General features: G+C 39.5%; 1 long non-coding RNA gene and 1 pseudogene across 3 annotated transcripts; both read left to right on the top strand.

Annotated features, from left to right (window-relative positions):
* The first annotated feature begins 1,274 nt into the window (after positions 1–1,274).
* On the top strand, positions 1,275–27,243 carry LOC127685339 (uncharacterized). Of its 3 annotated transcripts, XR_007977824.1 has the most exons (6): positions 1,275–2,310; positions 12,164–12,263; positions 16,270–16,325; positions 19,976–20,128; positions 20,347–20,596; positions 22,842–27,243. It is a non-coding gene; the product is annotated as an uncharacterized LOC127685339 (long non-coding RNA). The 3 variants fall into 3 exon arrangements; XR_007977823.1 differs by lacking the exon at positions 20,347–20,596 and having other exon boundaries at positions 1,281–2,310; XR_007977825.1 differs by lacking the exons at positions 1,275–2,310; positions 20,347–20,596 and adding an exon at positions 3,159–3,399.
* On the top strand, positions 7,719–7,818 carry LOC127686482 (uncharacterized; annotated as a pseudogene).
* Positions 27,244–27,820: the final 577 nt, after the last annotated feature.

Genomic DNA, 27,820 nt, shown 5'->3' on the forward strand with positions numbered 1-27,820 from the left:
CTTGGTTTTTTCCTTGGCGTTTTTACACGTCTTTTTCTTTCTTTTCTTTTCTTTTTTCTTTCTTTCTTTTTCTTCTGCCAGGATCTTACTGTGTAGCTCCATCTGGCGAGCAGGGTCCTACCTTCCAATATTATCACTTAGTTCATCATGTTATGGGCCCAAAGTACAGCGGACTTGGATTCGGTTCTGCTATTTAACAATGAGAGGGTTGTCAGGGCTGTGGCTTGGTCAGGTAGAATACTTACCTAGCATGCCAAAGCCCTGTGTTGAACTCCAACACTGCATAAAAATTAAGACGAGTGGCTGCATCACACCCATGATCCTGGCATTTTGGAGGAGGAGGGGGAGGCACGAAGATCAGAATTTCAAGGTCGTTCTTATCTACATGGGGAGTTCAAGACCACCCTGGACTACCTGAGACCCTGTCTTCATAAAAGAAATGAAGAAATGAATAAATAAATAAATAAATAAATAAACAAACAAACAATAAGCTCGTGACCAGGCATGGTGGCTTATGGTTCATGGGTACTATCCTAGTAGTCGGAAGGCTGAGTCAGGAGAATTGCTATGAGCTGGCTGGGCTACCTAGTGAGTTGGAGGCTGCACTGGGCTCCTGGATTACAGAATAAAACTTTTTCCCTCAGAAGGAAAAAAAAATTCAACCAAAATAATTTGTTTTTCATTTCCTTGTCTAATGAGTTGTCTATAGAGTTCTTTATGTGGCAGTCACAACATCATCTATGCTCTGTCAGCGGTGACCCTGAAGTTTTTTTTTTCCCAAAGAGAGGGGGTCAGTCTGCTTGAATTTTGACCATGAATATTGACAATTTCAGATTTTCAGGGGCTCAGGATGAGGGTCTTCAAGAGAGGACTGATAACCCTCAGAGAAAGCAGCGGGGCATGGGGGGGGGGTCCCACCTCACTCGCAAGGCTGCAGGGATCTCCTCTAAACTCTTCAGATGCTTTGCTGACCTATCAGGTCTTGGAGTTGATACCTAAGATGTAGTGAATCTAGACTTCTGCGTTTAGCAGTGAATGTCTCAGCAGGCCAGCAATGGAGGTGACAGGGGTAACTGAAGTCTACTTTGGCCTTACTGATACAGCATCAAGAAGGAAACTACTGTTTTGTGACTTCTTTCTCAGAAGTGAACGCGATGAGGAAGAAGAAGGTAGGATAACTTCCTCCTAAATTCGGAACAGTAAGCATGGCCATCCCCTCCGGTCTTGTGACACATTCTCTGTCACAGTTGAGTGTTCTGTAGTTCTCAGAGTCTCGTCACTACAAGAGATATATTTTAATGGGTCTATGACCTCTGAATGATTTCTTCTAATTAATTCTAACTCGATTGAGAAGAACGATTGACAAGTTACTTTCCCAAGGGCCTGGGATCCCTAGATCTAATGCTCCAGATGAAAAAGGACACAGATCTCCAGGAACTGAGTGCTTCCTATTCCAGGCCTGAAACAGGACCCGCGTTTCAATCCCTGGCGCCAAGTAATCTCTTCTTTTGAGATGCTTTGTGTGGTCAGGAACAGCCAGATCCTTTCCTTGAGAAACCCTTGCTAAAACCACATGGCCTGAAGAACTAAGGAGAACTTAGCTATTCATAGCATGGGGACCTGAAGAAAGCATTCAGTTCATGGGTCATCGCTGGACAGGACGGTGGCTTTGGGAACCACAGTCTCCCCAAGTCCGTGGAAGAAAAGGCGCATCCCTGTGCTGCCGAGAGAGAAAGCTGCAGTTCACTGCAGAGAGCGTTTTCTCTTCTTCACTTCAGTTACACCGCTACCCAGTGTTTCCCTGGCTCCTCCAATGTCCAACAAGAGGCCCAAACCTTAGATATAAACACTGGGCAAGTAGTTGGGGACTAAAAATAAGTTTCAGATTCAAAACTCTTGTGCTTCTATGATGGCAACTCTTTCTCTGAGTGCGTGGGCGTCGCTGCCGTCCTGGTCGTAGGTTGTTGCCTTTCGTCTCCTGGCAGAGGAGTTTTCTAGGGTATTTTTCAAACTTTCCAGCTTAGCAAAGCACCCAGCTAAAATTAAAAGGAGAACTAGGCGTCGGTCGGAGGCAGTGTTGCTCTTGGTGGGGGCAGGGGGGGAAGAGAAGGGAGATTGCTGACACAGCGAAAATAAGACAAAACGTTTGAAACTTTAGGCCTGTACTTCTCAAATGCCTCTTTTAGAAATCGCTTAAGTCGTTATTAACATCCACCACCCACCTTCCCTTTTCGGTCCTGACACAGGGTAATAATAGATAATGTTGACTTATGTTCCCCGCTGGTCAGAAATACTATACTTCTGTGAAAGGTAACATTTTCAAGCTATGACAAAATGTATTTTACTTGGACAGAGCATTAGTTATTGGACTAATGTCAGAATGTGGGCTGTGGGGTAAAACTTTTAACATTTTAGTTGTGGGAGAAAGTTTGCTGGGAGAGTGCGGCATGAGCACGGACCTGTTTTTCTTTCACCAGTTCTGAAGGTACTGGCTTAGAGTCAAGCACTTACGTCCTCAGGAATGTAAAGGAAACATTCCCAGTATGTATGAAGAACAGCTGTCCACGGACACAGCAATTTTTAAAAGTGATTATACCCAGCCCTACTGTAGTATGGAGCATGGAATCAAAACTATTTTTTCACTGTGTACCCAAGAATTCTGTTTATGGGCCAGTTCTGCGCGAGACATATGCTGTGGATCTGTTGTTCTCCACGTGATGTTCTCTAAAATATGTTTTAAAAAGAAAGATGGGAGAAGGGGGGAGGGGAGGGAGGCGGGGAGGGGGGAGGGGAGACGGACTTCTGATGAACTGTGGTCTGTGGAAACTACTACTTTTGAAAGTAATTTAGAAGAAGAGTTAGGAAATGCCCCAGCTGGCTTCCAACCTCTGAAGTCTGAGCGGCCCTATGCAAAACTGGAAAATTGATTTTGTTTTGAAGGCTCACGCAGACTGAAGTGTTGTGGAAGTTGGACAGAGTTTTTATTGAATCTGGTCCTTTGTGTTTTACGACAGTCTGAATGGGTGTTAAGATTTCACGAATAAATCTCCTGCCGTTTCCGAAATCTCTGATTATAAACAGGAGCTCCGTCAATGTGTGCTCTGCACAAATGTCTCTCAGAATGTTAACAAACATGATGCGCGGATGGGCGGGTTGGCCCATGGGAAAGCAGTCTGCCTTGCTTGGTAGGGCGTTCTGGTTCGCTTTTCCTTTTGTTTCTCACTGTTGTGGTTACTGAGAAGTGGGGCTGTTACAGTTGGATTCTGCAATGGTCTCCGTCTGCCCATGGCTTTGAACACCTGGCCCCTAGCTACTAGCGCTTATTGAGAAGGTTGAAGAACCTCTGAGACCTGAAGCCTGGTTTGCAGGGGTATATCATGAAGGATTGGCTCCTAAAAGGTATTTCCTGCCAGGTTCTTCCCTGCTTCCGTTTCCTGTCCTCTATCACATGAGGAGTCTGCTGTAAGGTTCCACCCAGGTTCCTTCACCGTGATAAATGGATGGAATATTTAAATAAGTCTTTCCTCTCATAGCTTATTCTCTTTAGGATTATGGTCACCATGATATAAAAGAAAAATGTGGAAAACAAGTACAGATGATCTGGTGGTGGCGAAAGCAAAGTCTTTGGAGTAGGGAAGACTCATTGGAGACTGATTGTAGAAGAAGTACGAACAGCTTTCCATTGAAAGTTTGCCTAAGTTTCTACAACGAAGTCATCAGATTGGCTCCCAGGAAACATTCTAGCCATTTTCTTCAGGCTTCGGGTGAATTGCAGGAGGAGCACAGATAGCAAAGATGGGAACATAGTTTTTATATGTTGTTTTCCTATAGTTTGCATGCATTTGTGATGTTTTAGGATACTTTAAACTCAAATGCTAAGTTGATAGTAATCTAAAATTAGCTTCCAACTGAATAGTGTACTTTAAAGTCAGCAAGCCAAAGAAGGGAAATGTCTCTCCATTTTTACGATAAAAATTAGGTCATGTGTAAACGAGGTATTTTTGATGGAAAGTCATGGTAGAATTTCAAGAGTCTTATGCTACACAATTCATGGTGATAAAACCTTGTATATTGAGTATTTGGAAGTTTTGTAACGTATACCTTCCTTACAGTTATTATTCTGAATTGAACATTGGTTTCTCAGTTTGAAGCATGAGCCTAAATTTCAGTGACTTACATCTTATCCTTCACGTATTTAAAGCTGTGGTGGCAAAAATTAATTATGTGATTAAAATGCCGGCAGCTTCCAGTTCTTTGCCCGCTTTCACAGAATTGCTTGTAGAAGGTGGTTTTCTGCCATATAGAGCCTACCTAGGCACAACTCCCCCATACATGGCTTTTCCTGCAGTCTGGTTAGCGAATATGGCAGTGATTTTGGTTGAATTTACATTCATGATGAAATTGATGTCCTAATGGGGGAAGTTTCATGGGAAATTCTAATGTGCTTTTTATTGGCATTATAAGTTGGGCCAGTTACTTGATGTGCTTCTTGTTGAGGCCAAGTTTAGCCCTCAGTTTCTTCCTCAAGGTTTTCGCTGAAGTGGTAATTGCCAAGTAGAAGAATACCAATAATGTTCTGCAAAATTTTGTTCTAAATTGCTATCATATAATTCCCAATGAAGTTAATTATGTCTCAGTAAGACTTGGTGATACAATATCTTAAAGGCTCTGGAACTCTGTGATTTGCCTTCCAAGACACTAGGCCAACAGTGCTTTTAAAGAGGGGAATAGAATCTCCTGAAGGTACGATAAGGCTCTGCCAGCAGCTATGTATGTAATGGGGCTTGAATAGTAGCATTTAACATCTCTGAAGTAAAGAAGTTTGATCTTTTTGTAGTTTCTGTCTTTGAGAGAGACTGATTTATATAAGCCTAAATCTGAGTTGGTGTGTTAAGAGTACATTGGTATGAGTTACCTCCCATCTCCTTCTCTGAGCACCCGTTGACTGCAATAACATGTAATTTTTATTTCCATTAATTGTAGAGCATTTGCTTAAGTCACCACTGCTTAGCTATTATTTCGTGGAGCTAAACTATTATCTTCCTTAAATACACATGTTTATATTTTACATAATATAATTTCTATCATAAGAATTCATTATAACTTTCAAAATACTTTGGCTCACATTTAGTATATGTCTTAGTTTAGACTTAAAAAAAATGGATTTAAAGGTCCCATGACCTATTGTATAACAATATAGTATGTGTCACTAAATAGGCGTCTATTAGAATTTGGTCACTGTACAACTAAAGTTTCAGGGAAGAGTCAGGCTCTTGCTATAGCCTGGTGTGAGTAGAACATTCTATAATTAGTATCATCGGCTGCAATGTCTGAGGATAAGACTATCTCTGCTCTTAAAAGTCAGTATGTGGGTCTTTCCAGACTTCATGATATTCTGGCAATACCTGAAAACCCTGGTGGCCTAGTATTATTATGTTGTATTCCTCTTCAATTAAACATTAAAAAAAATGGTAAGCTCTAAAATTAGCATTGACGAGTGACAAAGTTTTGGTTTACCTAGCATACTCTTCTGCCTTCAGTTTATGCTTTCAATGAAAAGAAAATGAGTTCAATTCTTTCCTTAGCTTTTGGATGTGCCTTTAATGAGCACATGGTGGGTCTGTTTGATCTTCTAGCAGGAGAGAACTATTGATTGAGTTTTGGCTTTCAGAGAGAATTTGTAGGAATAGGTGATGCTTAATTAATTCACAAAAACTTAATTTATGTAGGTCATACTAGAGTTGGAGGAGTGCCATAGCAAGGTCTATGGAAGAAAATAAAACTTTGTGAGTTATATGTATTTTCGGCAGGTAAAGTTCTCTGTACAAATAAGCCCATGGTATGGTAGTATGGTGCTTAGAATAAGGTTTCGTGAAATTAGGCCTTATTATGATATCTTGAAGAGTGTGCACACTATCTGAAATAAATGAGTAAACATTAAGGATTTTTGAGTAAAAGACCAGTAAATGCATATTTTAGAACAGCAGTTGGACTCAGCAGTTAAAAACAATGAATTCATGAAATATTTAGGCAAATGGTTGGAACTGGAAAATATCATCCTAAGTGAGGTAAGTCATTCACGAAAGAACACACATGGAATGCAGTCACTGATAAGTGGATATTAGCCCAGAAGCTCTGAATACCCAAGACACAACTCACATATCAAATCATTCCCAAGAAGAAGGAAGAAGAGGGCCCTAGTCCTGTAAAGGCTTGTAGGGGATTGCCAGGACAGAGAAGTGGGAGGGGGTTGATTGGGGAACAGGTAGAGGGAAGAGGGCTTATGAGACTTATGGGGAGGAGGGAACTGGGAAAGGGAAAATCATTTGGAATGTAAACAAAGAATATAGAAAAAAAGAACAGCAGTTGGGCATTCTTAGGAAGAGGCTTGGAGACAGCATTGAAAATAAAGGTAATAATAGAAGCCAGGCAGTGTGGTACATGCCTTTAATACCAATACTCTGGAGGCAGAGTCAGGCAAGTCTCTGCGAGTTCAAGGCTAGTCTGGTCTACAGAGAGAGTTCCAGGACAGCCAGGGCTATAGAGAGAAACTCTGTCTCAAAACAACAACAACAACAACAACAACAACACCCCAACAGACAAACAAACCCCAAGCTAAAAAACAAAAGAAAACCAAGAAACCAGCAATAAACAAAACAGAAAAGAAAGAAAGAAAGAAAGAAAGAAAGAAAGAAAGAAAGAAAGAAAGAAAAGTATAGGTAACAGGTTAGTCAAGAAGCTACTACAACATTCTCAGCAGGTCAGAAAGTGATTAAGAAGATGATGACAAGCTTGAATACCAGGACATATTAAAATTTAAATATGGAGTGAAGTGTTGACTTGAAGAATGACATTGGTATTATTGGTTTTTGTGTGTATTCATGTGGTTTATATTTTATATTTATCTATTTTTTTGTAAAAGTATTTCATTCATTGAAATTTGAAAATTAGGTGAAGAAACATACCCAACATAGAAGGACATCCTCATCTACCCAGATTAGACGTGATGATTTTCTGAGATAGCAAGAAGAAAGCTTTGTTGAAGTAGCCTAAAAGAAATACATATTCTGGAGCTAGAAAACTGTAGCTAAAGGGGAATTGTTGTTTCCTTCCTCTCTTCCTTTTTTTTTTTCATTTTTCTTTATTTCCTGTGTGTGAAATATTAAAGGATTTGTACATTATTTCTGTCATTTGTCTTATTCATTCATATCTGACCAATTTGCTCAACATTTCCAAACAGCTACTTATATATATATATATATATATATATATATATATATATATATATATGTGTGTGTGTGTGTGTGTGTGTGTGTGTGTGTGTGTGTGAGTCATGTTGAATCTCTGCTGATTTCAGAATTGTCTTTTTCTACTGTCAACATCACGTTTACACTGAACTAAGCTTGTCTTTTCATTTATGTGGCAATGATTCACCATGGTCCATGTCTTCTACTCTCAGGTAATTACAGAAGACCTCTTAGGTTGCTTGCCTTCTCTGGCCTAGACGTAAAGACCATGTGGAGGTAGAAGTTAGGAGGTTTGTAGGTGACCTAGGTGCTTTCTTTATATTCTAGTATCGTATAGTTTGTATAATCTCTACATTCTGACTCTAACCATTTTATTGACATCAGAAATAAGAGCTAGAGTGCAGGGTGATAGTCCTATTCTTGGATGAGTCCAGAACTGCATACAGTGGTTAAGAATATATGTGCTCATGCTTGCTTCAGCAGCACATATACTAAAATTGGAACAAAAGAGAGATTAGCATGACCCCTGCGCAAGGATGACATGCAAATTTGTGAAGCATTCCATATTTTTTTCAATATAGTACTTGAAATTCTAGCTAGAGCAATTAGACAACATAAGGAGGTCAAAGGGATACAAATTGGAAAAGAAGAAGTCAAACTATCACTATTTGCAGATGATATGATAGTCTACTTAAGTGACCCAAAGAACTCCACCAGAGAACTCCTACAGCTGATAAACAACTTCAGCAAAGTGGTTGGTTATAAAATCAACTCAAGCAAACCAGTAGCCTTCCTATACTCAAAGGATAAGCAGGCTGAGAAAGAAGTTAGGGAAATGACACCCTTCATAATAGCCACAAACAGCAAAAAGTATCTTGGTGTGACTCTAACCAAACAAGTGAAAGATCTGTATGACAAGAACTTTAGGTCTCTGAAGAAGGAAATTGAAGAAGACCTCAGAAAATGGAAAATCTTCCATGCTCGTGGATTGGCAGGATTAATATAGTTAAAATGGCCATCTTGCCAAAAGCAATATACAGATTCAATGCAATCCCCATCAAAATCCCAACTCAGTTCTTCATAGAGTTAGAAAAAGCAATTCTCAAATTCATCTGGAATAACAAAAAACCCAGGATAGTTAAAACTATTCTCAACAACAAAAGAAATTCTGGGGGAATCAGTATCCCTGACTTCAAGCAATATTACAGAGCAATAGTGTTAAAAACTACATGGTATTGGTACAGTGACAGGCAAGTGGACCAATGGAATAGGATTGAAGACCCAGAAATGAACCCACACACCTATGGTCACTTGATCTTCAACAAAGGAGCGGAAAACATCCAATGGAAAAAAGATAGCCTTTTCAACAAATGGTGCTGGTTCAACTGGAGGTCAGCATGCAGAAGAATGTGAATTGATCCATTCTTATTTCCTTGTACTAAGCTCAACTCCAAGTGGATCAAGGACCTCCACATAAAACCAGACAAACTGAAACTAATAGAAAAGAAACTGGGGAAGACTCTTGAGAACATGGGCATGGGGAAAAGTTCCTGAACAGAACACCAATAGCGTATGCTCTAAGAGCAAGAACTGACAAATGAGACCTCATAAAATTACAAAGCTTCTGTAAGGCAAAGGATGCCATCAAAAGGACAAATATAGGCAACCAACAAACTGGGAAAAGATCTTTACCAACCCTACATCTGACAGAGGGCTAATATCCAATATATACAAAGAACTCAAGAAGTTAGACCGCAGGGAACCAAACAACCCTATTATAAATGGGGTACAGAGCTAAACAAAGAATTTTCACCTGAAGAACTTCCGAATGGCTGAGAAGTACATTAAGAAATGTTCAACATCATTAGTCATTAGGGAAATGCAAATCAAAACAACCCTGAGATTTCACCTCACACCAGTCAGAATGGCTAAGATTAAAAACTCAGGAGACAGCAGGTGTTGGTGAGGATGTGGAGAAAGAGGAACACTCCTCCACTGCTGGTGGGATTGCAAGATGGTACAACCACTCTGGAAATCAGTCTGGCAGTTCCTCAGAAAACTGGGCATGATACTTCCAGAGGAGCCAGCCATACCTCTCCTGGGCATATACCCAGAGGATTCCCCAGCATGCAATAAGGACACATGCTCCACTATGTTCATAGCAGCCTTATTTATATTAGCCAGAACCTGGAAAGAACCCAGATGTCCCTCAATGGAGGAATGGATACAGAAAATGTGGTATATTTATACAGTGGAATACTACTCAGCAATTAAAAACAATGAGTTCATGCAATTCTTAGGCAAATGGTTGGAACTGGAAAATATCATCCTGAGTGAGGTAACCCAATCACAAAAGAATACACATGGAATGCAATCACTGACAAATGGATATTAATTAGCCCAGAACCTCTGAATACTCAAGACACAATTAGCATAGCAAATGATTCCCATGAAGAAGGAAGGAGAGGGCCTGACCCTGGAAAGGCTTGATCCAGCTTTGTAGGTGAGTACCAGGACAGAGAAAAGGGAGGGGGGTGATTGGAGAATGGGTGGAGAGAAAAAGGCTTATGGGACATATGGGGATGGGGGAACAAAGGGGAAAGCATTTGGAATGTAAACAAAGAATATAGAAAAAAAAGAATATATGTGCTTCTTGCCATCAGTCCAGGTCAGCGACCCCGTTCTAAAAGGTAGCAGCTGTGGGTGGAAAAACCCTGCAATAGCATTTATTTCTACATAGATAGGGATGATCATAATACTCACCTTATCATTTGTAGAGGTAAAATGTAATCGAACATGAAGCCGTGTTCAAATAAATCTCTGACCTAGCATGCAATGAAATTAGCTGGTTTTAGGTTTTTGGATGGATTTCAGGAAATTTGTGAACACCTAGTCGAACATACTATCTTGTGAGAATTCTAAGAACATAGGGAAGGAAGGATATATTACTCTTTCTCTGGGAGACACTATAATCATGTGCAATTTAACAATGAGGATGTATTCCGAGAAGCTCATTAGGCCACGTCCTCGTTTGACTATCACAGAGAAAACTCCTTCATAGATCTAGAGGTTACCCATTTAGCCTGGCCTCCCCTTTTAATCTAAATGGTCTCCTATTTTTGGCCTCATCTCCTTAGTTTTTTTATCAATTTTTTTTATGATTTAAAAAAGTGTGTGTCAGTGTCCACTGCTATTAGACACTTTGGATCCTCTGGACTTGGAGTTGCAGACAGTTGCGAACCACCCAATGCAGCTGCTGGGGAAAAGGCTCATGTCCTTTGCAAGAGTGGCCTGTGCTCAGCTGCTGAGCCATGCACCTGCTCCTGCCCCTCATTTCTTGATGTTTTCAGATATATTTCATTTCCATAATGATTAGTGTAGGAAGCAATCTCAATTCCAAAGATCTTTGTGAAAGGTGGTACTAACTTTCTATGGTATATGGACTGCTGATAGTTGTGACAAACACCAACTTATAAAAAAGAGTGAGGGAAATGACTTCAATGTCAGAAATAGCAAATTTTGCTCACTTTTTTTCCAGAGGTTTCAGGCCGTAGCTAGATGGCTCCATTGTTTGTGGGCTGTGATGACAAAACCCCCAAGGCGGAAGGGGTTTAGCTCCCAGTTCATGGCAGCTAAGCTGTTGATGACTTGTGATAAACAAAGGTTAGGTTGTTCCTAATGTAACAGAGGGTGCAATGTTATAGCACATTTTAATGTTTTCTAAGTAAAAGGACTATATCCCCAAATAGAGAAAAAGAAGTGAACACAGATCCCAGTTGCATAAACTTTTCCTTTGGATATATATTATACATCATACATAGCAAAAATGCTCTTTGTAGTGTCACCAGAAACAGATCCGACATGCATTATGCTATGGTGTAATAATGGCTATGACCGCTGAGTGATAGATCATTCTTAGTTTCCCTATAGTATTTTGGAGCCACTGATATGATGTCTGTTGCATACCAAAAGATCACTTTTGGTAAATTATTCTATACCACTGAAATCTCAAAGAGCTAGATCAGCTAAGGACAGAATGCAACGGTTGTGAAGACTGTCCCAGACATCTTAAATAGTTGCTTTAAAACATAGATAAGATGTTTTAGCACAGTTTTATGACTGTAGCAAAATTAATGCAAGTGCAGAGAGTTCCCATGAACCTTGTCCCTTCTGTACACTCACAGATTTCCTTATTATCCACTTCCCAAGACAGAGTGATTCATTTGCCGTAATGTATGTATCTACATTGGCGCCTTATTGTACCCCTATTTTCACACTTTATTTTAGGGTTCCTTCTGGCTGAGGGAGTGCACCCCATGGCCCGTGGCAAATACATCATGACCTGTAACTCACTATAGCGTGTTATCTAGTCTTTCCCCCAACCACTCTCATCCCTTAACTCCTAGTCTCTTCATTACCTTCAGTATTGACACTTGCCTTTCCAGAACTCCCAGTGCTGGGAATTCTACAGTCGCTAGCTTCTCCATATGGCTTCTTTCAGTTAGCAATATGCACTTAAATTTCTTTCATGGCTTTTCACGGCTTTATAGCTTACGCATTTTTAATGATGAACACGATTCCTCTGTGTAGATGTATTCACTTATCTTACTTTTAAACTTTGCCGTTAAGACTGCATTTGTGTGAGCTTTCTTGTGCACATGCTCTTCCGACTCTGGGTAAACCCCAGAGTCATGTCCTAGGACAGACTTTCTAAAGTCTTCAGTACAAGCGTCCTTTCCTCTGAGAACACCCCCACGGACAGGTCCATTTCTTACCATTCTTGTTCTTTCCCCTCCCCTCCCACGCAGGTCTTAGGGTCCCACCACCATCTTTAGCCATCCCAGGTCTGAACTAGTGGGTGTCTAAGTCTCCTAAGACTCTACATTGAGTATTTTTTTATCCCTTCTTCTCCACAGTCACTTTCAGCCCTGGGCCCTAGTCTGTGTGGGTGCTGATCATTGTGAGGAAACAGAAATAAACCTGTCCTACTGAGCTGCTGGCTGCCATTCCTCCAAGGTATGATATTTACATTTTAATGGGAGCAGTGCTCCACACTAGGCTGGGCAGTTTGGAGTGGAGCTTTCAAGCCACCTGGCTGATTAGTTATTTGGGGTCTGGCGGCTTTATGAACTGCCGAAATGCTAGTCTGTGATTGACTGTTTCCTCTCTCTTGAATAAAAGCCACACCTGTGAGTTTTCAGTCACCTAGAAGGAGGAGAACTCGGGAAAGCCTCACAAAAGCCATAAATTTACCTCAGTTATTCTTTTAGCAAAATGGGAATGTCCCAGCCTCGGCTCCCTGACAACCAAATGTAGATGGAAGCCTTTGTTTTCTGTCTTGTCTAAGGCACCTGGAAGACAGAGTGTGAAGAGCGGTGAATTTAAGTTTAAGATTTCAAATATATACTATGTCTATATTAATAGCAAAATCAGATTTTTTTTTCAGGAAATCCTTTTGGGGAAGTCTAAACTTTCATTTATTTGACCTAAGTAATATTTATTTGGCTCCTTAACATTATTCTGTAACATGCACCTCAGCACAAACGAAACGCTTTCTTCTTTAAGAAGCGCTTCATAGGAGTGACCTCATCTTGGTAACGTTACGTTTTGTGTGGCATGTGAAAAGAAAATCCTGGAAACACATGTTTATTTTTTTCCAGTTCCTGACCACTGTGTTTGGAAAAAGTGCCAAGGGTGACTTAAAACTTGCAAATGCAGTAACTTGCTTTGAAATTTGGGCCCATAACATCTTTTCACTGTTATTTGTAGAAAAGGAATTGTTATGTTAACTTTGATTTCTGAGCACTCTGCTGTTGAGAAATCAGTTGCATGCAGATTAACAGTGATTCCAATGAATGGGTACACTAAATAGATCTGACAGTCCTTAATACACAAATACTGAACGGGGGGGACATTATCAATTTTCCAAGAAGTACTCTTTATGCATTTTTACAGGCACGCCAGAGCAGACTTAAAGGAAGGACCCTGAAACCTTGGCAGCCTTTCTCTGTGTCTGCAGAGTCCACATCAAGGAGGGTGGTGAATAGCACAGGGTATGGGAAAGAGGAAAGCATTCGCATTGTTTTCTTTTAAAGATGAAAAGAGAGTCCCAGGGAAAAGACCCACATTCTTTGAAATATGTGCGTGCTGTTTAATCTGTTTAAACAAATGACTGCTGCAGATTTATTATTCTGTAGAACTAGACAAAATAAGTTGTTATCTACTATCTGCCATATTTTTAAAAAGGTAACTGCTTGTTTTATTGAAGGCAAATTTTATTTCTGTTTTCCCTAAGTTGCTACTTATAGGTAGACTGGGACAGATGTTAGTTTTGAATTTTCAAAATTAAGAAAGGATGTAACATATACACACACAAACACACAAACACACACACACACACACACTTGCACTTGAGCTCTGAGTATACATACATCTGGGTTTGTTTTTCAAAATACAGTAGTCAGTCATTAAACTTTTCTTTCTCAGCTCTGCATTTTATCTCAAAGACACTTGTCTGTTAAGCATTAACCTATTAAATATTTTTGTGTATTTGGTGGACAGACATCACTGTTCAATATTTTTGACTGGCACAATAATATGAAAATATTTGTAAAATTCTCTGTGATCCAGCAGTAGCAGTCAGTATGCTAATGTTCTGAAGCTTGAGGTGGTGGCTGACTTAACAGTTGTTGTCTATGCAAGCAGAATTAGCTTATAAATAAACAAACAAACAAACAAACAAACCCACAATAGTTTAGTAGTTTAACAGTAGCACCTACAACTGATACTATTGGTTTCTTCCTAGAGCAGATGAAAGAAGACAAATTCAGGATGTAAATAGTGATAAGTGATGTCTCTCTCTCTCTCTCTCTCTCTCTCTCTCTCCCTCCCTCCCCTCCCCCTCTTCCCCAGTCTGCCATCCCCAAAGATCCTGCTGCTTTTAGCAATTAAAAAGCAAATAAGCAAACAGATTTGTAATTTTAAGTCTTTAACTTCATCCTCTGTTAGGAGATAGGAATTACTGGACTTCATGACATCTTCATGTCATTGGTACCTAATGATGAGAAGGCACAGGGGTTTGACTGTTTAGTTGCTGTTTCTGACACCCATTGGAGCACATTCTGTGGTACAGTTGATATGACAAAGTTTAATTTACATATGTTCAAACAACAACTTTTCAACCTCCTCCTCCCCTCCCCTTCCTTCTCCCCCTCCCCCCTCCTCCCCCTCTTCCTCCTCCCCCTTCCTCCCCCCTTCTCCTCCCCTTCTTCCCCCCTCCTCCCCCTTCTCCTCCCCCTTCTCCTTCTCCCCCCTCCTCCCCCTTTCTTTTCCCTCTCCTCCTCCTCCCCCATCCTCCCCCTTCTCTTCTCCCCCTCCTCCTTTCCCCTCCTCCCTCCCTCCTTCCCCCTCCTTCCCCCTCTTCCTTCCCCCTCCTCCCCCTTCCTCCTTCCCCCCTCCTCCTTCTTTACTATGTAGCCTTGGCTGGGCTAGAACTCACTATTAAGACCAACATGGCCTCAAACTCACAGAGATTTATCGACCCCTGCTTCCCCACTTTCTGGCTTTTTATTGTTTTTTCTTCTCCTTCCTTCCTTCCCTCCTTTCTTTTTATCTTCCTTTTCTTCCTGTCTGTTTTTTAACTTATAAAAATTATTTATTTATTGCTTTGTATTTTATGTTCATTGGTGTTTTGCCTGTATGCATGTCTGCATGAGGGTCTTGGATCTGCTGGGACTAGAATTACAGAGGCACCATGAAGGTTCTGGGAATTGAACCGGGGTAACTCTGGAAGGGCAGACAGTGCTCTTAACTGGTGAGCCATCTCTCCATCCTGGCTTGTTTAAAGATGGAAACATTAAAATGACAGTGGGTCTGTTAAGGACATTAGGACAATGCTAATTCTGGTTCAGTACTTTATTTAGTAGACCAAAAGTTCAGATCCCTAAGATCTGAACTTCCAGGGGCTGTGCTGCTGACACGTGTACAGCACATTGCTCAGGGAGGCACTTGTGTGCCCTGCCTCCCTTTCTCAGGTTTTCCCTCTGGACATATGTTTTGTTCTGCATGTTTTTTCTTTCCTTTGGTAAGGTCCATCCTTTCCTAGACTTTTCAGCCTGTGCTAAGGCGATGAGCTGACTTAAGAAATCAAGAACAGGTGAGAAGCAGTATTTCTTTGGAGTGAGCAGAAGACATACTTTCCAAGTACTTTAACAGGAAGACAGGAACACCATCACCTGGCTTCTTCTGACCATATTTCCTCTCCCTCCATTGGGTCAGCAGGGAAGAGAAAGGAGTTCAAACTACCAATTCATCCCTCAAGATTCTGCTTCCTTGCCTTTGAGTAGTTTGCACTCTAGAGGAGGGAGACGGATGATGAACATATAAATAAAATACGTGGCATATCAAGTTGGTGGCTCAGTGCTTTTTGAGGTGGATAAGGGTGAATGTCACTACATGGAGCAGATAAAGGTTATGACCAGTTGACTTGATTAGCCTGGTAAAGGGTGGGTGCTGAAAAGATGTTCATTCCTTTTCTGTCTCTGCAGCATACCTTCAAGGTCTGGTCTCTACAGGTTCTGTTTCTCTTCTGTTTGGATGGCCCCTGATCATTGTGTCTCTTTGGTTGTAGCTCAGAAGTTCAGTGACATTTAGAAATGTTCCACTGGGGTCTTACCAGGTGTGGTCTTTACTTTGCTGTATGACATACAAACTCTCCATCCTCAGTAACACATGACAATCACCTTGAAGAAATTCACTCTGCCTGGAGAAAATTGAGCAGAAAATTAAATAAAGGATTATAATATATTTTATTTTAATTTATTAAATAAATTAATAAATATACTGCTGAAGAAGAAGTCAGGAAGGGCTTCTAGTTTCTTCACAGATCAATGTTCCCTGGGGCTCCTTAGGTTCTTCAAGGTGGCAGAATGAGTTCTGGAGGTTTGGGGACAATTGTTTTTTGATGTGGATTGCACAGTACCTGGCAAGTACTCAAACACTGCTATTTTATTTTCTTTTTTAGCAAATAAGAGAACTAATGAAATCTTAATCTGACATCGTGTCCTGAACAAAAGCCACGTAAGCATCCTTTCTCATTGTGGAGAATTCACGGCACTGCAGGCAAGTAGGATTGTGGTTTAAGTGAGTGGTATGCTGCTATGTTCCTCACTATCAGTGTGGCTCTATTAGTATGTATACCTTGGTCTTAAGGGGAGACTCTATTCCAGTGTTCTGTAATTGTGCAGTAAATTAGACTTGTCGCACTTAGATGGGGTTTTCACAGAGTCATCAGCGAGTCACCAAAGAACTTATTCTGAAATCCACTGTAATAGCTATTTGTTTTAGGATTGACTCTTTGCTATTTGAATATGTCTATCCTTTTGTTTTCATTATAAATGTATTACACACATTTCTGGGTCAAGATTAAAATCATGTCCAACTAACTGAGCTGATTTGGCCCTGTGACACACGCTATTCTAATGTGACTGTGCTCCCAGACTCTTGCCCAGGGATCTAAAATGGCCAGCTGAAAGTCTCTTGACTTTGTGATTTCTTCATCTGCCAACTGGGCAGCATGGTTCAGTCCTACAGAGAAGGCTGTGGCCATCAATTAGGTATTTGTTTAAAAGGCTGTGATAGCTTGAAAGAATGACCTTTTATAAAAACAGGGTGCATTGTATTTATCCTTTGCAGTATTTTTTTGATTCTAATTATAACTAACTTTTTTCTAACTCAAAGAAGGAGAACGGAAGAAGGAAAATCTGAGCACAGAACATGGTTCTTATCTCCATCACAAAAAGATTTCGCAGAGGTGTGGGAGAATGCCACACTACTGCCTAGACTGATCCTGGGTGGGTCTAGTATTAACTTACTGTGTAAACATGAGATAGTAGGTTCCTTCAGAACCTCTTTAACAACAGGGGAAAATGAAGAGTTGGTATATTCTATGTATGTAAACTTAAAACATAAGCACTGTCACGACAAGGAGGCTCTTTGTAGACTTTGTACTTTAATTTTATCCTGTGTAAGGAGATGGAGATTTTGGGTTATGTGTCACTCTCCAAACTGTAACTATTGTTCCAATCCCATTACACTGATTAGCACTTTACATCTGGCATGATTGCACGATGCTAAAATCACCACTTCCAAAACCATTAATATAATTAAAATAAATAATTAAAATAAAATTAAAATAAATACTGAGATTTTGACATCCCTTTTAGTATGGCGAGGAAATAAAATTTATTAGATGTAAGCTCCCTTCCATCGGTGGAATTAGGGTCCTTGTATCTCTTAGTGTTCTGGGGTTTAGAAATGGACAGTGGCCAACTTAAATGTAAATGAACAGAAACACATACCTAAGGTTATTGGAAAGGCATAAGGTAACAACAAGGATGAGACAAATAGGTAGATTCAGAAAGTTACAGAGCAGCAGAACTCAGGGTGATCCACCCAACAGAGTCAAAGCCGGCTACTTATAATCTCAGGGTAGACAGAGCATCTAGCGCCTGCATCTTGTCATCTCGAGAGAAGCTTCCAATTTCAGAGCCAGAGGATCTGACCAGGCTGTCCCGAGAGGTAGGCCTCAACCTACGTCCAATGAAGTAGCATGGATAGGGAAATGAGTGGAATATTTTGACAGATAGAGTGCTAAGATCACCCAAGATGCCTATGGACGAAAACAATTGCTTATCCAAGATTAAAACAAACCAACAAACAAACCTAAAAAAAGCCAACAAGAAGAAAGCAAAACACAGGGAAAAAAGAGCCCAGTTGCCAAAAGAGGGGCCAGAACAGATGCAGGTGTGTCCTGAAAGAGCTTTGTGTCTACAGCTTTCCCCCTGGAAAGGGACAGAGAATCAGGCTGGCTGTTGGCAGGCAGGTCTAGTGGATACTTTTTGCTACTTTGGTTATCCCGTTGTATTTAGATTTTCATACCTCATTCAAATCAGCGAGAAATACCACAATCGTAACAATGGCAATAATGGTTTTGTTCAGTTTGTTTACACAGATCCCTTGATTCATTGATTCTCTTTGTCATATGGCCATGAACTTTCCAAAGGGAAACCAGAGATTTACATGTTAGGACATACATTACCTGTCGGATGGAACTGTGGCTCCCTAGGAGCCTGATCAGAAGGTGGACTGGAAATCCAACTCCTCCGTGTCTCTTCCTTTTCTTACCAGACTCTCACCTTATCCTTTCCAACTGTATCGGCCAGAAGGGCCTCCTCCTAAATGTCTGAGCAAGAATGAGATTGGAGAAGAATTAGGCTGGAGACAGTGGGCTAGCTCTTTCACAATTAGCTTCCTTGTTTGGCTTACTGGAGCATCATCCTGGTCATAGGTTTAAAATATAGGGAACATAGCTACTTAGACATAGGCTCTTGATTTTGAAAACAAGCATTGTGGACAAATCTGTGCTAAATAAATATGAACACTCACTGTGGGAAAGAATAAATGTAAATATGTATAGCTAGCTTAACTTAGTTGGAGGGTTTTTTTTTTTTTTAATGTATGACATTATAAAAACTGAAAACCTGATTGCACTCGGCCAAACTTGACATACATTGAATCCTGTCAAGTTGTTGAGCTAAGGGAACCAGAAGAGAGTTGGTATGTGATCTACACAGGCCATACAGCCCTTCTAGGAATGGTGTCTTCTGTCTGAGTTTAAACTTCTGTAAGCATGAAAATCAGGAAGACCTTTTATGTTAGGAGTAATTTCTGCATCTTCAAATTATCTAAATTTCTAAGATTCTTTCTGGGGAACTTTTGGGAAATTATAAAAAAAACTATTTATAATAATATTCACATATATAGTTTTACTTTTCTAGAATTTGGAATTGGTAAGTCTGAAAGGAAAAGAACAGAATTTTTTTGTGTATAGACAGTATAGGTGTTTGTTGAACTCACAATAAAAGTATAAAACTAATGAATACCAAAAATTCGACAGACTTTATATGCCCGACTGTGGATTCTGTTCATTGTTTTGCCTGCAGATTTTGATGTTATGATTTTCTATTGCATTCATATTTGAAAGGCTTATATTCTCCTCCATTTAAAAAAAAAAATCTTAAAGCCAGCTTCCAGGGAGTTCCCACTTAGTGAACCAACTCAGTTCAGCAAGAACTTCAGAAGTGAGGACAGCTACATCTTTCTGTCATTGATGCGGTCATGTTTTGAGCTACGTCAATAGTCATAAGTATTTCAGTGGGCAAATGACGTAACTCATCATAGACGCTGTGTGCCTGGGAGGCCAATACTTTACAAGGGCGCTCAGGGGGCAAACATAATTTCTTAGCCAAAGAATGTTATCTTTTAACAAAATGGTAGGTTAAAGAGCAGCCCCCCCCCCCACATACATACATGCATGCACACACACTGCACGCACGTGGACACACACATGTATGTATGTATGTATGTATGTATGTATGTATGTATGTATGTATATATTTAAAGAATGTTCAATGCACAACTTCTAACCAGGTAGGTTACTTTAAACAGACTAGTGAAATGCTTTAATGATTCCTGGGCTGGTTCTCCATAACACTTGGCCCTGAAGATAATAGCCTACTGAGCATCTCAAAGTGGTGCTTCTATTCTTCTGAGTTAGCAGATAACTCATTTTGATGTGACATGAGTTCTTCCTAGAAAATTGTATATTTTGTTTTTTTTCCATGTCAAATACAGTTTCTGAAACTATCCTTTTATCTTTCATATTTTAGACTTTTCCCAAGGAAATCCTTTTGATCTAGAAGTTTTTTCCAGGTAATATGAAACGACGCATCCTAGGCGACCCGCCCACGCGTGTTTAGCTAAGCTTGCTTAGCTTCCTTGGCTCGGTGGTTCTATAATCTTCACACTTGGTTGCCTGTGAGGTGAGTGTGGATAAAACCAGATTGGGCCGGTCAATCAGTAAACTCAGTGTTCCACCTGGATTCCAGGAAGAGCTGACACGGCTGGCCCCAAGTTTTCATTCAGAGGTGGAGTATACAAAGGTGCCAGATTTTTCCTCACAGCCCTCCGTGTGTGAATCTAAGTCTCCTTCTTCATTCATTAGCAGACTAATTCTAATCTTCTGGTTTCTCATTTCCAGTCAGTATTTACATCATGGAAATCAGATATTTTTACCAGCTGTAATTGAAGATTGAAATACTTCAGGGACAGGCAATGGACACACTACCAATAGTTAGAAGATAGTCTCCAGGGCTGCGATGTAGCCTAGCATGTGTAAGATCCTAGGTTTGATTCTCAGCATCATACATGTGCATAGCTACCTGCACATGACTGACCATTAGAAGTGCTGCCCACGGCTTCTTAAACTGTGAGTCACCATCCTATATCAGGTGAGTGACTGAATTTGGGGTTCAGGAAATTTTAGAAACAGTGTAAGATTTCTGAAGGTATCAACTTAATACTAATTTAAAATTGTGTGCATAATCATCTATGGTGTTACCAGAAACATTACCCCATTCTGTGTGACTGGACTTTAGGCTTCATTCTTGGACACTTCCTCCTCCTGTGTACACAACAGCTTACCAAGGACTGCATCCTGAAACACCAGGCTTATATTTTAAACTACTATGTATTATCATTTGTAACACCTTTACTATATACACAAAGCTTTCTGCTTTCGTAAAAGAAAATGATTTAATTATCTTTAATATTTTCCTGTGTATCTTCAGATTGTATTATTAGACTGATGTAAAAGATGACTGCTTGAGTGACTGACAAGTAAAAAAAAAATTATTAAAATGAACTTCAGTTTGGGCTTAGGACAAAAATTTCACAATTTCTGAAATGGCCCTAAAAAGATCGCTGTCATTTTTATATATTTCTGAGAAGTGCCATCCTTAGCATCATTATGTGTAAAATTAAATTATCAAACTTTGAAAATTCTGAAGATGTTGTACGCCCTGCATTATCAAATATTTAGCCAAGATTTAGTTATTTATGCAAATTAAAGTAAACACATCTATCTCATAAATATGCAAAATCTTTCATATTTAATTTTATTATATTTCAAAATAAAATTCTTTATGATTGGTTACAAGTAAATTCTCACTTTGTGTACCTTTTATATATACTGATGTACCTCAGAGTTTTGTGGACAAATGCTATAACAATGGACAGAGAATCTCTTGGCTATATTATCTCACTCAAATGATCCTTTGACAAGAAGTAATTCATGGCTTGTTCATGCTGGATCCTGCTCAACTGTTTTTAGTGGAACATTGTGTTTAAAAGCACTGAAGATAGAAAATTCTGGATCAAACCTTCCAGCCATGAACTATGAAATAGTTATGTCACCAGTTTCCTTATCTGTAACATATTATAATGATGACTACTTCATAAAGACATTACAGTGTTTAGTATATTTCGCTTGGTGAAAATGAGAGTCCATTTTCTGGTATTTTTCTTGTGAAAACACTAAATTTGTTTTGTTTGTTGATAAATGTATTTACCCACTTAAAAATTACTTCTTACAAAAATCCTTAGACTGCGTTTTTGATATCAGTTAAGAACATGACAGACACTGGTGACTGTTTTAAAATATTAGGGATCATTCATAAAATAATGCATACATTCTAGTCAGAAATGATTATCAGAACACATTTGCAAATTTCATTCAGACTTTTAATAAATAGGCTATGCATTTATTCTAAATGTATGACTTACAATGGATATCCAGTTTTTAGTCTCTAAAACCAAAAAAATTCAGATGACAAAGTAATTTTCTATTTTTCAGAAGAGAAAGAATGTAAGTGACTTATTATTTTATTTTTGGATATTTAGCTTCTTTGTAATATTTTTTATTATGAAAAACATCATTGCCACAAACATTTTTCTGCAAGTGTATTTAAAAGTATAATTAATATTGTATTCAATATATGAATATTTTAAAAGGAATTTAACCTAAGTGCTTTTCTGAAAACTTGTAACAATTTATCTGCACTTCAGTATTTTCTAATAGATTTGTCATCTTCAAACCACAACTTTTAAAAGTTTTGACATATTCTGAAGGGGATAGTTGGAGACCCTGCTTTTCTTGCCCAGTTCTCAGGCTGAGTAAAGCCTGAAAAGAGGAAGGAGTTCTTGAACCCCAGACTGATGGGAAGCTCAGCTCATAAGGCTGTGTTACATATGTGCATATGTTGTGCCCTGGCTGGGATTTCACCAGTAATAGCAAAATTTACTCAGTAGTCCATTAAATAATACATTTTGTTCAATCACACACACACACACACACACACACACACACACACACACACACACACAGTTTTGACCAGTTAACAACAAAATACAAATGGACAAATTCTATGGCACATCTTGAATCTAATAAATATTTTACTTCTGAATAAATTTTAAGTGTTATCAGAACAAGGAGGAGACTAAGAAAAGAATGATACACTAGACTTTTAAAAGTATAGAAAGTCCAAAATGGATAATAGAATAGGAGAGTCCTTCAGGTTTCTGTCCCCATTCTAAATGTGAGAGACCACCTGGAAGACGAAATGGATCATATCATTTGCACATCTACACTCTGTCTCCTTTACAATGAATTGTATTTTCTTTGTTCAATATTCACAGATACCTTTTCAGCAAGTATATGATCACTGGACACAGTGGACATTTGACCTATGGAGCATATTATGCATGCACTTTGACTTCAGGATTCAGCCATTGGTTCTACAAATATTTTTATTCACGTCCCAAATGGCTGTTGGGCCTCATCCTGGACACATCACTGAGAAAAAGAAGTTACATATTGGTGGAGGAAGATAGCAAAGCAGAAGATGAACTCATTTCCTCATATATTTGGAAGTAATCAATGATACAGAACGTATAGTAAAAAATTAGAGTTAGGATATGACTTGTACACTTGTTTTCAGAAACATAAATTTGAAGGATATAAAAATTTTTGTGTATGTCCAGGGCAAATGTTTTCTAGGGTGTCTACTTCTGGGAGTTCAGGCATATCTGTCTAACTGGTGTATTGCAAAAAGACTGTGACTTAGATTTAAAAACTCTGAGAAAGATAGGACTGAAGATATAGCTCAGTAGTAGATTTCTTTTTTGCCTAACAGAAACAAGACCATGACTTCTATTCCTAACAACAAACAAAACAGAATAAACTAAGCTGCTCGAGATCTGAGATCTTTTACAAGAAACAACAACCTGTCACAGGCCACATGAGACTCTAAAGGGGGGGTATACAGGTTGGACTTTGTTTAAATCTGGTTCTATTCAGCAACATTTAATTACCATAAGGTATATCACAGTGGAGAAGACTCACACTTTGCTCATAAAACTCAGGACAAATGGACAGTGTCCTTTAGGGTAGACAGAAAAGTCATAGTGGCCACTCAATCCCAAGAGTCCAGGAAGCTCAGCTCTTAGCACCTGGCATTTTCTACTTGCCACAAGCTTCAAACTACTAAGAATGTCTTCTGGCTGGCCATCTTGCTTTATCGTACTCGTGACTTGTGTGCATGAATTATGAATTTCCAATGTGTGTCAGCTATAATCACTGTAGCTGAACAGTTGTAAAGAGTATCTCCTCATTCATTTTTTTCTTCACTCTGTCTCATTCTCTGCAGGACTGAGGATGTTTGGTCTTTGATGAAAAGTTCTTGCCTTTTTGGGTAGCCAGTGTGCTGGGACAGAGTCTGATGGGCAGAAGGGATTCCTGAAAGGTTTTTGGCTATGATGCCAAATCATAAACTATAAATCCACTAAGTCCTGTTTTCCTATTGGATAGGCAGTGAAGTGGTATTATTTGCATCTGCAATGTAAAGGGAATTGACACATGTTGCTTCTTTAATGAATGTCTTCTCTCAGCCTCTGCTGTTGCCCCCTTCAACATCTTACGTCAGCATGATAAACAAAACAAAGCAAAACAAAACACAACAACAACATTTAAAAAAGAGTAGGATAATCTTGGATCTTTAGAGAGTGGTTTCTCACAACACTCTGTGTGTACATTTTTAAGCCAGTTTATTTGTTATTCTGTCTAAAAAGGGATATGTAATCAAGGCTGAGTAAAGAGAGTAAAAGTTTCCTCTAAACAAAGCATCAGTGGACAAAGGCTTATTCTATCACCTGCTAGGGTTTCTGAAACTGTAGTTAGTGGAGAGGATATTAAAGCCACATTTCTGCTTTCAACTTTACACAAATTATAAGTGGGACCTTAAGTCACTTAATGGCTTCGATGTTAACATTAGTATCTTAAGTACGAAGAATACATTTTGTTTTGTACGTAGCTTTATGGTGATTATTAACATTAAAATGTATCATGTTTGTCTGCAGGTGCTATGGTGATTATTAACATTAAAATGTATCACATTTACATGCAGGTGCTTTGGCAGCCAAGTCAGGAAAATTGAACTATTATTGTGGTAGGACTTAACCATCGTGGGTCCTTCTGTTAATAGTAACATCGAGGGACAAGTTGACGGTTTTCACAATATTACCTTTAGAAACACAGGGGACATAGTATCTGAACCATAATAATCAAAATTTATAGAAAAATGAACAGTGTCCTAGAATATTTTAGTAGATGCTAAGTAGCAGCTGTGCGGGAGTCTGCTTGTTCTTCCTACAGTGCTTCTCTTAGCTGTACAGTCCCCAGAGAGAAGCAAGAGAGATGATGAGGTGGGTAGCTCACATTTCCCGGAATGTTCTTTGCATGTTCTTCGTCTCAACGTATGAATCCCTCAGGTTCTGATTCTAATCAGAGTACTGCTGTCTTTCTTTCTTTTTAAAGCTTAATAGAAACCAGCAAAAATACTACATAGTTCATAGAAAAAGGCCTTGATTCTTCATATGCAACTGACCCTCAAAGCAACTTTCAATGTTTTTTATTCTACATTTGAAGATAAAAAGTGAATCTACAGAAACTATTTGTATTTGAGCATGCAGCACGGAAATGGCAGATATAGTTACTGTTTTGTTCTTTGTTAACTTGCTCACCGTTGACTAATATAAGTGATCATTTTGAAACTAGCTATAGATGGTACAAAGATATTTCTAGGTCCGCAACTGAAGGCACATGGACACCATAGCTGTATAGCTATGAATACCATATCTATCTGAGTTGAAGACAAGTGGAGGTTGCTAAAGTCTGTTCACTGAACAACTGGTTAAAGACACATCATTGTTTGATTATGACAGTACACTTGGAATTTCTCTGAGCAATTAAATGGTGCTGTGTACAAGTGCTAGGTATGAGGGCCAGTATAACTCAGGTGCCAGTTCTTTTTCAATATACCAAGACCCAGAGAGAGGGTCTTAGATCTGAGGCACATCATGGGAGTAACACAAGACATAAAAGGAAGCTGAATGATGTATTAAAACATGTCCTGTTTCCTAGACAAATTTAGCTCAAAGTCCTTGAGTCCACATGCGATGCTGACTAGCCCAGCTTAGGCACGTCCAGTGATGTTTTGGACATTTGCCTAAGTATTCCCGAGGTCCTCAACTTTTCTAGGTGTCATTATCATGGTAGATGTGACTCGTCTGGAGTTCTTAGGGTTACAGCGCATCAGATTCATCTATAGAGTTTCAAAGCACAGGTTCCTTGGTCTTCTCCAGAGTTTCTGTTCAGGCTAGGGCTAACAAACAACACGCTCCAGGTGATACACATAGTAGAGGTGCAATAGGTGCACGATATCTTGTGGCCTTCCGGAGCCAGCTTATCTCCACGTATCCATTTTATGAGTAACCCAGTCTAACTGGGTATGCCAATAATCGTGAATGAACTGCCCAGTCTCCTCTCTTACCCCATACAACAATTAATGAATTAGTAGTATAGGAGAACTTATTTTAATATCAGAGTTTGTAGTGGTCAAGCTAGAGTCTAAGTCAAGATTTGCCAACCACAATGCTCTTTGCAAAATGATGTTGCTTTTCATGGAGAAAGAAGAAAAAATAGAAATGGTGTTCACAAAATTCTGAGTGATTACCAGTTGTAATACATGTATTTCTTACTGTATTAATACCGTTGAGCTACCTCTTGAGTTTAGATTCTAACATTGGGGCCCAAGGGCGAATTCTAGTCAGTGAAAATTACCTTAGACATTGCTGTATCACTCATATGTATCCCTAAGGACATGCCCATGCCAGGAGAGCCACTTAGAGACAAAGACAAGCTGAAGCAATGTGAGACTTGTTTCTACTCTTAGTCAGGGAAACACGCTCATGGAGGGGCACATCTGGAAGGCTGTCATTATTACTGTTTGCTGTGTATAGATGGTCTAGTGTAAATCTAGTTTCAGTTAACATCAGTTAACATTTACCCTGTATACTTAATATGATAGGGCCATTATTTGTTTAGTTTTTAGTTCTCAGACTAACTGTCAGAGAGAGGTATTTCCTCCACCACCCTTGGGGTTCACAGAAAGACCATGTTGTAGAACTTAGAGCACAGGACTACTAAACTGGAGAATTGCTTCCCTGATCCCAGTCGACTTGCGTGCCTGTCATGATGTGCATGGCTTGCAATCTCTGCACTGGCTAAATAGTGCCTTGATGCTGGTGAGGTCACCAGCTTCCTTAACCTCCAGTCTGTCCTCCCACCCCAGCCTCACGCCCACTCTCATGTCCATCTCCCATTTTCCCTCTTTCCTTCAAGGCTCCCTACCGCCCACTTTTCCCCCCTGAGCTCCTGCTTGAGCTCATCAGCATCTAGGGATCATCTAGAGAATTTGCATAATTAAGTCTGTAAGTAAGAAACAAACTCTTACTGTGGAGAGCATTTAGGACCACGTGACTGTTTTAGTGTAAACACGATAAACACATCTTTGTTAAAGTAAAAATTAGTTCTTTGGCTTTTAAAGTTGTCAGAGCAACTGTTAAAAGTTTTAAAGCTTGAAGGCTGAGGCTATGATTCAGGGATTGGTCCCTAGCTGTGGAGAGGAGGGAGCTGGATAAAAAGAGTATTTGTAAATATCCATTTAAAGAAAGGCTCAAGATGACTGCTTAGTTCACAGCATATATAATTGATATTTTTATTTGTATAATCCCCCTTTCAAATTTTTTTGCAACTGTCTCTCATGCCCCACCCTGATTCTAATGACTGGGGTCGTGCTTGCCCTTGAACTGGGTGATGGCATCTGCTTGCTTGGACGATTCAAGACTGAAGTTTGGCTGTGGACTCCCTTTAAATGTTAATTCTTCTCTGGAAAGTGTCCCGAGCTTTGAAGACAACCATTATCACCCAGCTGTTTCTCCTGGTGGAAATGAGCAGCCTGCGATGTTCCCCAGCTACTGGGCAGGAACAGGGGAGGACTCCAGAGAGCCTCTGATGAGGAATAACACCAGAAGCCACGCTGCATCCGCACACTCTCCTGTGTGGGAAGCTAAAAGAGGGCAGGGGTGAGAATTAATTAAATAATTAATTAATTAATATGTCCCTCTCAACTAATAAATTTGGTTGCAAAAAAAAAATGAAAATGAAGACATTGTTTTAGACCGTATAGGCAAAGGAATATTCTAGCAATAAATAACACCCAAAGTATCAATGGCTAACCCACATTATATTTTGAGTTCTATAAACTTGCTGGTCAGGG

Source organism: Apodemus sylvaticus, chromosome 5, assembly GCF_947179515.1.
Source record: "Apodemus sylvaticus chromosome 5, mApoSyl1.1, whole genome shotgun sequence".
NCBI lineage: Eukaryota > Metazoa > Chordata > Mammalia > Rodentia > Muridae > Apodemus > Apodemus sylvaticus.